Consider the following 16,305-nt stretch of genomic DNA (forward strand, 5'->3'; position numbering starts at 1 on the left):
TGTATTGGATATGGTAAGACATGGAGGGCTGTGTGGGTGTATTGGATATGGTAAGACATGGAGGGCTGTGTGGGTGTATTGGATATGGTAAGACATGGAGGGCTGTGTGGGTGTATTGGATATGGTAAGACATGGAGGGCTGTGTGGGTGTATTGGATATGGTAAGACATGGAGGGCTGTGTGGGTGTATTGGATATGGTAAGGGGGCTGGGGGTTATAGGCTTCTGGGCGTGTCAATGGACCATTGTTCTAAACAAGACTGGGAATTACCCAGGACCTCAGGGTATCACATTATTGCATTACTGGTGGTTTCCATAAGAATGAGCCTACAATTCTACACATATTGAAATACAATACTGTGTTTCTGCAATTTGATGTTCCATACATATCACTAGATAAAAAAATATATATGGACAGACCATTAGAAAAGGAGGATTGATCAGTTTTGGGAAAAGTAACCAAAACAAATTCACTCCCTATAATGCTAGGGTTCTAGTGCAGGAAAAGCAAACTGCCAAAGAAATTACACTTTGCAATTGTCAAATGGATACTAAAAAAGGCAGTAGCCCGTAGCCTAGGGTTGTCCAGGGCTATGGGCCGCTTCCTCTGGCTTTGAATCCAGTCCACCCCTACTTCAAGAAATAGAGCTTCAAATATGACAATATTGGCAAAACTGGTAAAACACAAAATAAGTTAATTTGCTATTAATTACGGCAGAAAAACTCACAGAATCCAGAATTAATGCACATTTGAGGGGAACATTTTATTAGACAACTTTTAACAGAAATGTAAAGGACCTCTCGTCCTAATATGCTGGTGGGCACCGTGGCATGTCAATGTTTAGACCCGGCCCCTCCAACCTCACTTCAGTAGTTCTAATTCCATAAAGGATTTCATGGATGACACGTTCACCTCCACATCAGGACTCAGCCAATAAAACAGTGTAAACAGGGCCATACCTCAATCAATCCCACTGTGTATAGATTATACTGATACATTGTACCAGGTCACGCATACTTGCTCAGGAGCTGTGCGTGTGTCTTCGTGCTGCACAGGGTTATTATCTGTTTGGTGCATCGTACCTTGTTATCACACGATCATGGCTTCTGTTAGAGCAGCAGCACAATGTTCTAATGTTCCATCCGCTACCTAGAGTACATTAAGGTTCCTCTGACACGGGTGAGAACTAGTCATCATAATAGCTCATTCTGAGTCATAATGAAGAAAAGAGAGGCCTGGGCAGATGGCACTAACACACACACACACACACACACATTTATGTAATTAGGTAAGAGAGAGAGGGAAAGGCTGGGAGAGATGGAGGTGGAAATGAGTGACAAAAAGCCTGAGAGTGAGTGAAAGAGGGACAGAGAGAGAAAGACAGAGAAAGAGAGAGAAAGAGAGAGAAAGAGAGACAGACAGAGAGAGAGAGAGAGAGAGAGAGAGAGAGAGAGAGAGAGAGAGAGAGAGAGAGAGAGAGAGAGACACTGGAAGAGATTGATTCAGATATGTTCTCCAGTACGTGTCCTGGTAAAAGGAGAGGCATGATGACGATCCCCTGTCCCTGAAGGACTGGTGAAAGGCTGCCTTTTAAGAAGGTTAGGGGCTCTCCATCACACGCACATGCACACGCACGCACACACACAGCCCCCTCTGTCCATCCACATTGTAATTAGTAGATTCCATTAGTGTGCAGGGAGACAGGTCTGGTCTGACGGCGCTGTCATAAGAACCTGTTTGGTAACACTTTATCTAACAGGCCGTACTGGTTCACAGAGTGCCAGTCATTTCAGTTCCCCTGTTTAAGCTGCTATTTTGTCAATAGAATGCTGGTATGGGTGAGCTGTAGCTATGAGCACTGACAGATAAGACTTCACGCAGATCTCGTCGATGAGGCTCTCCACATGAAAACACTTATTCCACCAAAACTGGTAACTACCATCTCTCACACAAGCGCAAACACACAGACGTTAATGAGCTGCCTATAGGTTATTTTCTCTGTCTGATTTTGCACTGATTTCAATGGTGGAAATGCGTCAGGGAAATTGGTGTGTGTGTGTGTGTGTGTGTGTGTGTGGGGAGGTGGAAAACAAGGTCTTCTGTAATTACTTGGCACTGCTGCCAGTGCCCCGTTGCCGTAAGCCGTGTGTGGTGTGTGCACGTCCTCCATCAGGTGGGCTTCCAAGGGAAGATAATGCAGCGGTCCTGTAGCACTGTGTTCCTCCACCTCAACATTCTTCTGCTCTGTAGCCTTCAAATGTGTCAAATGTGTCCACATTAGAATGGCCAGGCCTTTATATTCCACTGAAGTTGTAATGGCAGATCTGTAAACTTGGCGTTTTCCTTTTATCACTTGTGTCATTAATGTCATGGTTCCATGCTTTGAGTATTATCACACACAAACGACAACAGTGAGGTGGGAGAACATGAATAACAGCCGGAACCCTTTGACATGTCTGGCTTTGGTTCCAACTCACCATTATACTAACAAAACTCAGGGACACAACAAGCTTTTGGATGTTGACATTTTCTGTTTGTTTCTGTATCAAAAGTCCCAAAGGCTTACAGAAAATTGCTATTTTAGAAAGCGTCACATACACAGTTTATTAATAGGATCGTTCTACCAAGCTGTGAAATTCTGCTACATTCTGTGTACCACTGAATTTTTCCAGCTAACCTTTCCTGTCCAGTCTATTGAGAGTCAAAGGTGAAAGGTTATGGCTAGTCCCACTGAATTAATATCAGTTTCTGATTAGGCCCAATCCTTCACTGCGGTTTCAACTGACCATTTGTCGAATGAAAAAAAACTAAATTGTACTTCTATCTTCGATCCCATCCCTCTGCCCCATCCCTCCCTTGAGACTAAAAGAAGCTCTGGTAAAAGAGGAAGAGGCTGAATTCCTCCAGTTTATCTAGTCATCTGATCTATGCAGCGAGTCATGTGTTTAAAGAGCATTCAGACTAAGAAGATCTTTTCTTTAACCCAACTCTACTCTATTTTGCTCCCTCTCCTCCTCACATGTAACCATCCAGAAGTCTCGCGAGATAACCTTCAGTGCTGCTAAACACATTTCAGAGGTCTCCATTCCCATTCAGTTCCATGTTCTACTCAGGCTTTCCTCTTCCACAATGCTTCTTTTCTTTGAAGGGGATCTGCCTCTAAAAATACCTTTTAAAAAAAGACTGAAAAACAGCATGTGGCATTGATATGAGCCTCCATACCAGCTTGAATTGACTATAAGTGTAAATATAATTAATTTGGTCTAAAGTCAGAAATAGCCTGAAATTATTTTGAAACGCTTGTGAGGATCTAGCTAGAAAGTTGCCAACATATCTGGCGGAACTCTATGGTTATTATTTTAGAGCCCTATAAAATTGCAATGCAGAGGGGTGTCAGGAAACATTCATTAAAACAATGTGTGTCGGGAGGTCAGTCAGTCCTGTCTCATCTCATCTGGTTGGATCTAACAAATTCTCCCACAACTTCTCCGATATCCTGTTGGATCTAAGGAATGCTCCCTCTAATTTCGTTGATATCCTGTTGGATCTAAGGAATGCCCCCTCTAATGTATCTGTTATCCTTCTGAATCTGGGAAGAATCTAGCTCAGCACTACCTGGCTTGAGGATTCCTGACTGTCTACATGTCCAAAGCACCCGGTTGTTTGCTCATCTACATTCTGCTGTCACTATTCACAGCCCACCTGTTCAGCCCTCCAAAGTCCACTCTTGTGTTGGTGATCTACGGATTCTGCTTAACGTCTTTGGCCACAGCCAACAAGTTCCTACCTGTATTTGTTGACCAGCTTGTCACCTGAATGTGCAAATATACTGACAAACAACAAAACCATAAAAGTTCATTAACTATTATATCTCCACCCAGCACAGCCAGAGGAAGGACTAGGCCACCATCAGAGTACACCACCTCTCTAGGTTCCTTCCTAGATTCCAACCATACACTTATTGTCCTCTGATTTTTTTAGATTTTAGTCTGGTAGTCTGTACAAGCACTTTGTGACTGTTGATGTCAAAAGGAAGATATAAAATAAATTTTGAATGACTGATTTAGGGTGTCATCTGAAAATAATAACCATGTCGAATGAATCATAAAATCTGAATAACACCCAGCATTGATTTGTATACCATGCTACAGTGATTTGTATTCTGAAGAGGCTACAACATTCTTCCTGTCTGTTTGTTTGCAATGCTTGAAATGATGCTAATGAAAAGTTCTGCTTGAGGAAAGGTATTTCCATAAAAAAACAACAACAAAAAAAACCATAAAAGTAGCCTATTCTTACCAGATGAACTTGAATTGCCAACTTGAATTTACAGGGAACTGCACCCCAAACTCTTAAAACTAGAAGTACTTCAGGCATTTCTTGGAATAAGATTGTTTTAATAGAAAACTATATTGGACAATCACAATTTCAACAATGAATGCTTGAATAACACTGCAAATTATATATTTTTCAGACCATTTACATTCATTGTTGAAAACCAGTAGTACATTATCACACTGGTAATACATTGTTTATTTTATTACTTGCACAGATAAGTGAGCATATATATACACGATTTGTTTATTTTTATTTTATTGTACTTAGGGTCCCAGCATCTTATGGACTGCCTCAGTGGAGGGGGGACAGCTTCAGTTTAACTCATGGAAACTCAAGTGGTTCTATGTTATTCTTGCCTGTAGCACAACTAATGTTACTACCTTTACGACCAGAGAAACATAACTGGATATTAAATAAACAGACAAGCTGTTAATATTAACAATGCAAGCATACTGATACACTTTGCTAGTCAAAAAACCGCAGTGGTGGCTGCAGCATGTGTGGTAAAGAGCATTTTATGGCTTATACAAGTATTGAATAAAAAGTGCTGACAGTGCTAAATAAATAAGTACATATAAACTCACTCCTAACAGCCCTTCGCTGTATTCATTGACATTCTCTATTTGTGGTTTTCAGATGGTTTTTAAACCTCACAGTATTTGCTGTGCACAAGAGGAAGCCAAAGACAAGGTGACATACTGTAAGCAATCTGCTTAGCTATATGTAGGCCTTCAGTATACTAGTTGCACTTCATTTGCTCTGCGTGCCTATCAAGTAGGTGGATGTCATATCTTTTAACACATGAAATGAAAAACCATCTGCCTATCTGGCACACAAAGCATCTGAAACCAGCACACCTACAGGACAACTGCACTAAGCACGTTAAAAAAAAACATTGCAACGCAAGGCTTTAGTGCACATTATTTTGTTAAATAGAGATGTTTTGGGTGATTGATAAGATTTGGATGTTTCCCAGACTTAGAAAGCAGGTTTCTGGTGTGTTTAAGTAAAACACAACATTCTGTTGCTTCTCTGTCAAATAAAATGTTTCCTTTTATAAGTAAAAATCTGAAAAAATGAGGAATTGTAAAACCTGAACAAATTTAAAGCGAGAGTTGTCCATTTTCACAACAAGCCATCATTCACCTCTGCCCCAGCCTGGAATTAGGATTTTTAGCATTGGTTTTTCTTATTTTTCTTATTTATTATTAAAAACAAATATTAAGAATTTGTCTAAGTTTATAAATTACTTGAAATCCTTGTTGGATTGTGTCTCACTTTTCTAACCTCTCCAATGAGGTCTCATTGGCTTGTGCAGTAAATCCATGAGCCAACTACAGAAAAGATTTTAGAAAAATATTATCACCTTAAATATATATGGTACAGTAGGTACCACTGGGACCGAACATTTGTTTTCCACGTAGATATCGTTATTACACCGTTCCACCAAATCGCTGTAGTCTGAGATGAACAATACAACCAGCCTTGGTGTGGCTATTTTGGCATGAGTTTGACTGTTTGTGTGGAGATCCGTTGTCTATGTATAATTCTGTCACGGTGTGAGTGATGCTATGCTACAGTAAATTATGTGATGTGTTTCAGTGTTTTGTAACATTACTCGTAGCTTGGCATTGTCATTACATGGAGGGTAATTATAGCTATTCTGTAGAGGGGAGCCAGACTGACAGGAGACGAGAGAGGGAGACATGCTCTGCGTTCTGGAGCGAAGGTCGCCGGATTAATTGGAAGTGCAAATTGCGTTCATATGTACAGATCCCCACAGTGGATTGTGACACGAGTGGAGAATCAATGTGTGTCCTCCAACCTGAGGTATTTTTACAGCTAAGAGGATGTTACCTAATGATGTGGGGATAAGATCATTCTGAGACCAGTTTATTAGGTACACCAATATAGTACCAGGTGGGTCCTGCCTCCGTTTCCAGAAAAGCCAGAATTATTTTGGACGTTTAGAATCAAGGGGTTACCCCAATTCAGTAACTGACAGTCACATCAGCATGATGCAACCAAGATTTGTTGGACAAGGCTATGTCTGCTCACTCCTCAGCTGCCGAGCGTTAGGGTTTGCACGACCACTGGCGACGCTTCTCCTTGTTTTTAGCAGGTAGCATTGGAACATGTCTGCTGCAGTAGCCCATCCATGACAAGAACAAACAAGCTGTGCTTTCCGAGACGCCATACGTCAGTCACTTTGTACAGGGCTGTTACTGGCTGTTATGGTTTGTCGTCTGGCCGTTAGCCTGCGTGATTTTTGCCATTGAACTTCGACATCTGTCATCGACGTACCGTTTCTTGCCAAAGGACTGATACTGACCGGACGTTGGTTTGTCGTTGAATTATTGGAACCGGCCCCAACGATCAAATGTAGCTCGGGTCACGTCCCCACTTCTCTAACGATCATTTACATAGTAACCGAATGTCTTGATTCCTAGCTGCCTGTTTATGTAGCAAGTTAAGGCCAGGTTTGTGAGATGGGTTTCGGTGAATTGGGTGGTGTCCCAAATAAACTGGTCACTGTGTGATATTGTGAAGTCGATACAAGTTAACACCAAACATCAGGACAGACATCTCCATCCATCTTCCTCCCTTTCTGTCCACCTTTCTTTCCTTTTGCTGATGGAGGATCCAGTCTTCTGTAATATCTCTCTCATTCTCTTCCAGTTGCCTTCAGGATACACACACAATGTCAAAACAGGCAGAAGGATTCCTCCACTGCTGAGTGACAGGGTGTATTCTGTCCATAACCCCAGAGAAGCGCGCGCACGCACTCACGCATGCATGTACAGTAATGTTTGAGATCACTGGTACATGTTTGGTAACATAGTAAGACCTACACGTCCACCATTCAACCAAAGCAGAAACATCACATGAATCAACGCTGCAGTAAATGTTCACACTTGCCGGATCCCTCCGTGCCACATGTGCAGAGGCCAATTACCAACCAGTACACATTTCAAGTCAGTTTCTCTGGAAACACGGCAGATGTTCAAGCTCAAGCAAATAAAAAGCCTCACCAGTCAATCTATGCGCTGGTGATTTGGGCCAAGTGGTGAATGTGTTTGTTTGACGTTTGGCCTGCATTTCTGGTAAATGTACAACACTGTACCGAGCTGAGAGTGAATTAATTAAATAAAAACACATATTGACTATTTTCCTTTTATAAAGTAGCAGGCTGGATATTACAAATACAAACATCCAGCATTGCCAAGATAAGCAATATAATTCATACCAAAATGATAAAAAGAACAGAATTTCTGACATACACTGAACAAAATTATAAACGCAACACTTGTTTTTCCGTGTCCAGGGATCGGGTTGTCGAGGCCCCCGCCTTCGGCCGGAGGGTGTCAGGTTTGGGGACCACACAATTACGTCTCTGCTCTTTGCGTATGATGTTGTCGTGTTGGCCCCTTCAAACCAGGACCTTTAGCATGCACTGGGACGGTTTGCAGCCGAGTGTGAAGTGGTGGGGATGAAAATCAGTACCTCCAAATCCGAGGCCATGGTCCTCAGTCGGAAAAGGGTGGCTTGCCCACTTCAGGTTGGTGGAGAGTGCCTGCCTCAAGTGGAGGAGTTTAAGTATCTAGGGGTCTTGTTCACGAGTGAGGGAAGGATGGAACGGGAGATTGACAGACGGATCGGTGCAGCTTCTGCAGTAATGCGGTCGATGTATCGGTCTGTCGTGGTGAAGAAAGAGCTGAGCCGCAAGGCGAAGCTCTCGATTTACCGGTCAATCTACGTTCCTACTCTCACCTATGGTCATGAGCTTTGGGTCATGACCGAAAGGACAAGATCTTGGATACAGGCGGCCGAAATGAGCTTTCTCCGCAGGGTGTCTGGGCGATCCCTCAGAAATAGGGTTGGCCTGGGAACACCTCGGTGTCCCCCCGGAAGAGCTGGAGGAAGTGTCTGGGGAGAGGGAAGTCTGGGCATCTCTGCTTAGACTGCTGCCCCCGCGACCCAGCCCCGAATGAAGCGGAAGAAGATGTATGTACTTTTGTTTTTGCCCCCATTTATCATGAGCTGAACTCAAAGATCTAGGACTTTCTCTAAGTACACAAAATGCCTATTTCTCTCAAATATTGTTCACAAATCTGTCAAATCTGTGTTAGTGAGCACATCCAGCATCTTCACCTCCCAGATCGTCTGAGATCAGCCACCCGGACAGCTGCTGCTGCCGGACCCCCCCAATACAGTAAAACTGCACATTTTAGAGTGGCCTTTTATTGTGTCCAGCCTAAGGCACACCTGTGCAATAATCATGCTGTCTAATGAGCATCCTGATATGCCACACCTGTGAGGAGGCAAAATCAAAAGTAAATGGGGGCAAAAACAAAAGTGTTGCGTTTATAATTGTGTTCAGTGTAACTATAATTTCAACAATCAGTTCATTCCCTTAAAGGAGAAAAACATGGATTACAATTTATCCAGTTTGGTAACTCCTTTACGTTCAATTGAGAAAAAAAGTGTATTCTCCCTTAAAGTGCACCTCTGCATGTCATTTATTGTTATGAACAATATAGCATCCACAATGGGTTTGGTTGGTGCTGACAAAATCCAGAAATGTCAGCACAGCTCAGAAAAAATACTCCTACATTACATGGGACATGCAGATCTAGCTGTTGTCATTATAGTTAGTTTTTGAACATGTTAATCAACCTAAAAAAACATCTTCCCAGTGCAGAGAAGTGTCTGTTTCCGTGAAGCATGTTTAATATGGAAGGGTAGAGGAAACTCTAGAATGCCAACAACAATGAGCACAACATTTCAGATGTATCACCAGTAGGTGGTATTGGATGGCTTAATGCACTCAATGTCTATAACTTACCAGTTCAGCATGAAGTATCTTCAGTGGCGAAACTCTCAGCCTGTGAAGACAGAGACCAGGACATGTAATAAGACAGGGGTTAAAAGCTTAAAAGACTGTAGGGTTCAGCAAGGCTAGAGGCAATAAGGCTAAAAACGTAAAGCAATATTAAAGCCAACTATGAAATGTATATGTAATGTGGGTTTAATGCTGCGGGGTGATTATAAATGTTTGTTTTTTGGGTCCCTATAAACTACATTTTATTTCTTTTAATTTTTTACCAGTTTTTGTTGGTGTTTTGGTGTTTCATTTGACAAATAAATAACAGAAAAAAATACATCTCAAAAATGAAACTGTTGCTTTGCCATGAAAAGTTTAAAATAAGAAATTAAATATGAAATAAGTCCATAACAATGCTTCAAACACTTCAGGAAACTCATCTGTCATGGGACAAATTGTGTGGGTATTGTGTTTGCCCTTTCATTCAAGAGTGCAGCAGTAAGAAATGTGTTTCGTTAGTGTTGTTTCTGTAACACACATCTAATGGTATATCATGTGCTAAATATCATCACTAGCTTAATTATCATAATATCATTCAGCCCGGTAAGCATAGACTGCTAGTGGTTTTTATTATCAGAAGACCGTTAAACATATACCAAATTACTACCGGTTACACAGTCAACATGGACACACAGACCAGCATTCCAACACCGCCTCATCAGAAAGTAAAATAATTAATGCATTTTCTTAATGCCTTAAACACAAAGAGAAGTAGGACACACACACACACACACACACACACACACAGACAACTGGGAAGAGAGGTTTGTTATGCCTCACTACAACAATAAAGCTGAACGCTGTGACTCGTGTTTAAACGAAACAACAACAACGCAACTGATCTTTTATTACATCACTTAGGCGTGCGTGCGCACGTCTGCGCGTGTTCCTGAACCTCCCTATCTTTCAGAGAGCTTGTGCAGCAAATCAATCTCACTGACAGTGGATTACTGCAACGTGAAAACGAGCAGAGAACCAGACGGGAGGCAGACAAGACACAGTCCTGTAGAAATGGTGGCAGGGAGTCCATTGGCCCAATGCGGATGACGACACTGGGGAAAGAAACGCATAAGGTTTCATCACACCTCAGAGAGGTCAGGGGATGCTGGGTCTGGTAGTAAAAAAATAAATAAAAAGACCAGTACACATCTGTAGTTATTGTATTCAGTTAATGTTTCAAATAATCTTTTCCCATGAAATGTATCTGAGTTATTCCCCCGTTACACACTTTCTCGCCGGTCTGTATATCAGTGACCATTTACTTTTTATCTCTTTATACTCGCTTTAAACACTTGCAGTACTTTCCCGCAAGACCAAAACCACCCTGGACAAGCCAGTACTATTCTGATCTCGATGGGCAAGTGAAGACAAAGAGGAGACAAGTAATGTTATTGATTAGATGCAGGATTCTACAGTGCCCCTTCAACTAGTAATTTGATTACATTTGTAGCAGCTTGGTGGTAGTTTAACCAAATTAAATTAAAATCCAGTTAGTGTTAGCAAGCAATACTTGCAATCTGTACACGAAATTTAATTACAATCCAGATTCACATTTACTGTGGAGTTTGAATAAAGTGAACCAGTTTTCCAGTTAGTAACTTTAGTTAATATATTTTATAAACTATATTTTTCTAATGGTAGCTTAAGTTCAGTTTAACCTCTAACCGTGAAGTAGGTATCTTCCCCAACTGAGTGTAGGCTATGCATACAACTGGGTAAAGAGCGCAATAAAGAGTGGGACAGACTATGTACAGCGCCTTTTGAAAGTAATCCGACCTCTTCATTTTCTTTACATTTTGTCAATTCAATGTGCTTCACATAGAATAAAAGAAAGACATCAAATTAAAAGGAAATTTAATAAAAGATATACTAAACCGGTAGATTACTTCGTAGATTCTGTCACGAAGCGAAGTTACTATGAAAGCTGTCAGGCTAAGTGTATTTCAGTGCTTAGGTCTATGCGATCATGAGCCAACAGGCAGGTGAAAAGATAAGTGTTTCTAAACTGTATTTAAAAATGTACAGTATCTCACAAAAGTGAGTACACCCCTCACATATTTGTAATGACTGAAGAAATGAAACTTCGCCACAATGTAATGTAGTGAGTGTACAGCTTGTATAACAGCGTAATTTTCCTGTCCCTTCAAAATAACTCAACACACAGCCATTAATGCCTAAACCACTGGCAACAAAAGTGAGTACACCCCTAAGTGAAAATGTCCAAATTGGGCCCAATTAGCCATTTTCCCTCCCCGGTGTCATGTGACTCGTTAGTGTTACAAGGTCTAAGGTGTGAATGGGGAGCAGGTGTTAAATGTGGTGTTATCGCTCTCACACTCGCTTATACTGCTCACTGGAAGTGCAACATGGCATTGCTGCAGAAGCTGAAGGGGTGGGGGGTCAGCCTGTCAGTGCTCAGACCATACGCTGCACACTGCCTCAAATTGGTCTGCATGGTTGTCGTCCCAGAAGGAAGCCTCTTCTAAACAGGATGCACAAGAAAGCCCGCCAACAGTTTGCTGAAGAGAAGCAGAATAAGGACATGGATTACTGGAACCATGTCCTGTGGTCGGATGAGACCAAGATAAACGTATTTGGTTCAGATGGTGTCAAGCGTGTGTGGCGGCAACCAGGTGAGGAGTACAAAGACAAGTGTGTCTTGCCTACAGTCAAGCATGGTGGTGGGAGTGTCATGGCCTGGGGCTGCATGAGTGCTGCCGGCACTGGGGAGCATGGATGTAGCACAAAATTCTGGGCCCTGTACATAGGTGGTCTCTGAGGGCCCCTCCCCACTTTATTCAAGATTCAAACATTTTTGAGGGCCCCTCTACATATTAGGGCCCTATATACTTAGTACCCCTTTTCCCCCCAGTCCAACACCCCTGCTGGGGAGCTACAGTATATTGAGGGAACCATGAATGGCAACATGTACTGTGACAAAGCATGATCCCCTCCCTTCTGAGTCTGGGCCGCAGGGCAGTTTCCAACATGACAACTACTGCCTTGCTAAAGAAGCTTAGGGTAAAGGTGATGGACTGGCCAAGCATGTCTCCAGACCTAAACCCTATTGAGCATCTGTGGGGCATCCTCAAACGGAAGGTGGAAGAGTGCAAGGTCTCTAACATCCACCAGCTCTGTGATGTTGTCATGGAGGAGTGGAAGAGGACTCCAGTGGCAACCTGTGAAGCTCTGGTGAACTCCAGCAAAACATTTCCTAATTAGTATTGGCCGACTACTTCAAAATGGCTGATTACTTGCGACCGATTGTGAAGTCTGAAAAGGCATCATGCTTTCCTAATTTTTATAACAGACTAAAGTTTATCCAGTCACGCATCAATGACAGGTAATACAGTGCCAGGCTGCTTAGTTGCACAATATAAGGTGAGAGCTATCTCAGTCAATACATTTTTAAAATGTAACACTTCGAACTCAATAATGCATCTAAAAGCAAGACACAAAGAAACCTGTCGAGTTTCTACAAACAGTAAAACCACTGGCCCCCCACCAACCGGACTCTAATATAGGCGGACATTCCGGGGTGGGCATAACACCCCCATTCTGGGGAAAACTATTACTTGCCCCCCATTATAGAACTGTAAACATTATTATGTTAATTCATCAATATTAATAAGATGCAATGAAAGCACTTTTGTAGATTATATACAAATAATAGCACGTTTTTAAGAAGCAAAAAACTTTTGCAACACACCGACCCGTTTCCCCACAATGGTTTGACCCACTGTAAACCATTATATCATACTTTTACAACAAGTTGACAAATTGCAGACGGCATCTGAAAAGTACTCAGAGCATTACGAAACAGATTCTCTGGTCTTTTAAGAACAAAATCAAATGATTAGGCCTGAACGGCAAACATTACATCTGTCAAAAACAGGTTAATCAGCTGGCTAATACCATCCCTACAGTGATGCATGGGGGTTTCAGCATCATGCTATGAGGTTGCTTCTCAGTGGCAAGGACTGTGAGACGAGTCTGGACAAAGGAAATGATGAATGGAGCAAATACAGAGAAATCTTTGAAGAAAAACTGATCCAGAATGCTGCTAGGCCTGATGAATACCTACATGATTTTTTTTGCAAAGGGATGGAAAAAACGTTTAGCATTTTTTGGGAAGGGCTTATACAGGTGCTCACAAGACTAATGCCTTAAGTGCAACAGTGTGAAGATGGCAGCAAAATCGTTAAACAAAACCCCATTAAAATCTGTGGATGTATGCAGTGTTGCCAACTCCTCAGTAAGGAAAGTCGCTACTGGCTGTCCTAAAAGTCACTAGAAGTCGCTAAATGACGTCATCGCCTAATTTGCATAATTTACCATTAGCATCATGAATGGATTTTATTTAAATTTTTTAACATACAAAACTCTCGTTGGGGAAAAGAATATACATGCGTATTTACAAATGTTGTCCATGTACAACAAATAATCACCTAAGCAAAAAAACTAAGAACAAATCAAAAAAGGGGGCGCTATTTAAGTCAAAATGAAAAGGCTAGAAAAAAAATAAACATTTAGAGTGACACACAAGGGGAGATATGATCATGGTCATGGATTAATAGAATTGCAGTGATTTATTTTAGACAAAGAACATTTACATTTTACATTATGGGCGGGAAAAGCCAGTGGGGGCTTCCTGCATGCACGATTCATTTTCAGTCTGAAAGCGGAGGAGTTATCTCCTGCTCTGACTGCAGCTCGGAGGAACTGCTGTGTGAGGACTGGGCCGCCTGTGAGTGCTTTCAGGTGGGGGAGGGGCCCACGGCGGCACCCGCTGCTCGTTGAGAAGAGTAAGAACAAGTCTCCAATAACACCACAAAAAGTCGCTAGATTTGTCGCTAGTCGCTTTTTTGAAAAAAAATCACTAAGGGGGTCTGAAAAGTCACTAAATCTAGCGACAAAATCGCTAAGTTGGCAACACTGGATGTATGTCACGTTTGTGGTGAACCACATCAGTCTTTGAGAAACAAATGTAACCTTTTCCTAAGTAAATCGTCGTTATTGCGACCGACTACATTCTCATGTTAGAAGATATAATATGACCCGGTAACGCTGATGAGTATTCTACAGCGGTATGTGGCTATAAAAGTGTGGAGCTATCAAAAATTGTGCTTTTGTGATGGGAAAGGGCTAATTCTAATCGGAATGAAAAGGGGTGCTGCAGAAGTCTCAACCCCCAAATTATTTTTCACCTAACGAATGTTCTTGTCCTCCGTCTCATTTCAACCTGCATATGCTGCAGCGATTCCTTTTGTGTTCAGAACATGAACCTGATCCTCGATTACTGACATCAGATGAGTAACCACTATATTTTACCTGTCCGTTTTCAATTTCAATAAATCGCAGCCTGTCGGTCACGCATGATAAATGAAAGTTTTACCTTAGCCTGTATAGAAGATACACCAAAACATCTCTTCTTTTCAGAACAGCTATCAAGCATAGAAGAAGCATAGAAGGCTTTATTGACTCATCTCATGAATAGAACACAGTTCTTCCAAAACAGAAGTACTTTTTTCGTCCATCTTGGCTTTTCCGATATGTTGGGAACTAAAAACTTTCAGGAAATGTGTTCTATCCAGTTTGAAGGAATTGTGAAACCACGCTAAGCCCGCCTTCAACAAGCCTATGAGTGCAGGTTAATTTGAACTAACATCCAATTAATAGTTTTCAGTCAGGTGGTTGATCTGACAGCCTGGCGGGCAAAACATTGTTAAAACATGGCGGCTAACATTGGGAATTCTATGGAGCTATATTGCACAAGACGGTCAAATGTTCTACTTTTACAGCCGATTAGGGTTTAGATCACCTCACAAAACATGAAAAAAAATATGCAAATAAACTGCAATATACAGCACCCGCTGCGTTAATTACATTGTTAAAAGCAACATCACTGCCGGAGCTGAACTTTGGGGATGTGTACATATGTTGAGAATCCATCCACTTACACTGCTACCAAAATGAAAGCGTACAAGAGTACAGACAGCTATCTGTACATTCGATCAGGGTGGGTCAATAATGCAATTATTTGGGAGGTGAAGGAATAGAAATTCTTCATTATCAAGGCAAAGTTTTTAAATTACCGTTGGTTCTATGGGTGGTCAGTTTAGCGTACTGCACCCAATATAACAATCTTGTTACAAATGTACCGGTAATAATATGAACGTTTCCCAATGTCTGGAAAACCATTCCTATTGCTTTAATGGTATCAAGATGTTCACTTGGTCTCCAAATTCTCCACATCTCAATTCAAACTAGCATCTGTGGGATGTGCTGGACAACCAGGTCCGATCCATGGAGGCCCCACCATGCAACTTACAGGACTTAAGATCTGCTGTTAACGTCTTGGTGCCAGATACCATAGCTACCACAGCACAGAGGTCTAGTGGAGTCCATGCCTGAATGGGTCAGGGCTGTTTTGGCAGCAAAAGGGGGACCTACACAATATTAGGCAGGTGGTCATAATGTTATGGCTGATTATGCGGTCAGCGCATCCAATGGAACTGAAACTATCTGGCATTTAAGTATAATTAGTACATTTTGTCCAGTTGTCGATGGTGGGCAATGAAGGGAGACTGTTTTGCCTGCATAGTGTGTGTTCCCATATGTGAGGAGAAAACTATCAATAGGCAAGTTTCCAGACCTCCAAGGAGGCCAAACGAGATTGGAGGAGTGGCCTCGCAAGACTAGAGAACACAGGACCTTAGAGTGTTCAAAGCTGGTAGAGGCATGCCCAAGATGTGATCGCTGCCATTGCGCTTCTACAAAGCACTGAATAAAGGGTCTGAATACTATTGACATTTATTTTCAATAAATTGGCCCACATAAAAACAATATACATCTAATGTCTATTATGGGGGTATTATATATATATATATAAATATAAATGTAGAGATTTAAAATCACAATTGTCTATAACACAACAAAATGTGTAAAAAAAAAAGGGGGGGCTTGAATTCCTTCCAAAGCCATTGAATGCGGTCATGTTAACAGCTGAGGTCATCTTCTCTAATTCTGCCCGATGTGCGATCTGCACAGTGCATTGTGTTGACAAATACTTTCCACCCAAC

The 16,305-nt window shown here is 41.7% G+C and overlaps 1 protein-coding gene across 4 annotated transcripts in view; it reads right to left on the reverse strand.

The window, feature by feature from the left end:
* Window positions 1-16,305, reverse strand: part of LOC105017521 (1-phosphatidylinositol 4,5-bisphosphate phosphodiesterase beta-4) — a 99,948-nt gene that overhangs the window by 74,059 nt on the left and 9,584 nt on the right. For 3 of the 4 annotated variants that reach the window (XM_010882195.4, XM_010882194.4, XM_020056451.3), the window contains exon 2: window positions 9,185-9,224. The gene's annotated coding sequence lies outside the window, so the exon portion shown is untranslated. Of the gene's footprint in view, window positions 1-9,184; window positions 9,225-11,558; window positions 11,598-16,305 lie in introns of those variants that run through there. The other variant, XM_020056450.3, reaches the window with a different exon arrangement.

Source organism: Esox lucius, chromosome 18 (genome assembly GCF_011004845.1).
Source record: "Esox lucius isolate fEsoLuc1 chromosome 18, fEsoLuc1.pri, whole genome shotgun sequence".
Taxonomy (NCBI): Eukaryota; Metazoa; Chordata; class Actinopteri; order Esociformes; family Esocidae; genus Esox; species Esox lucius.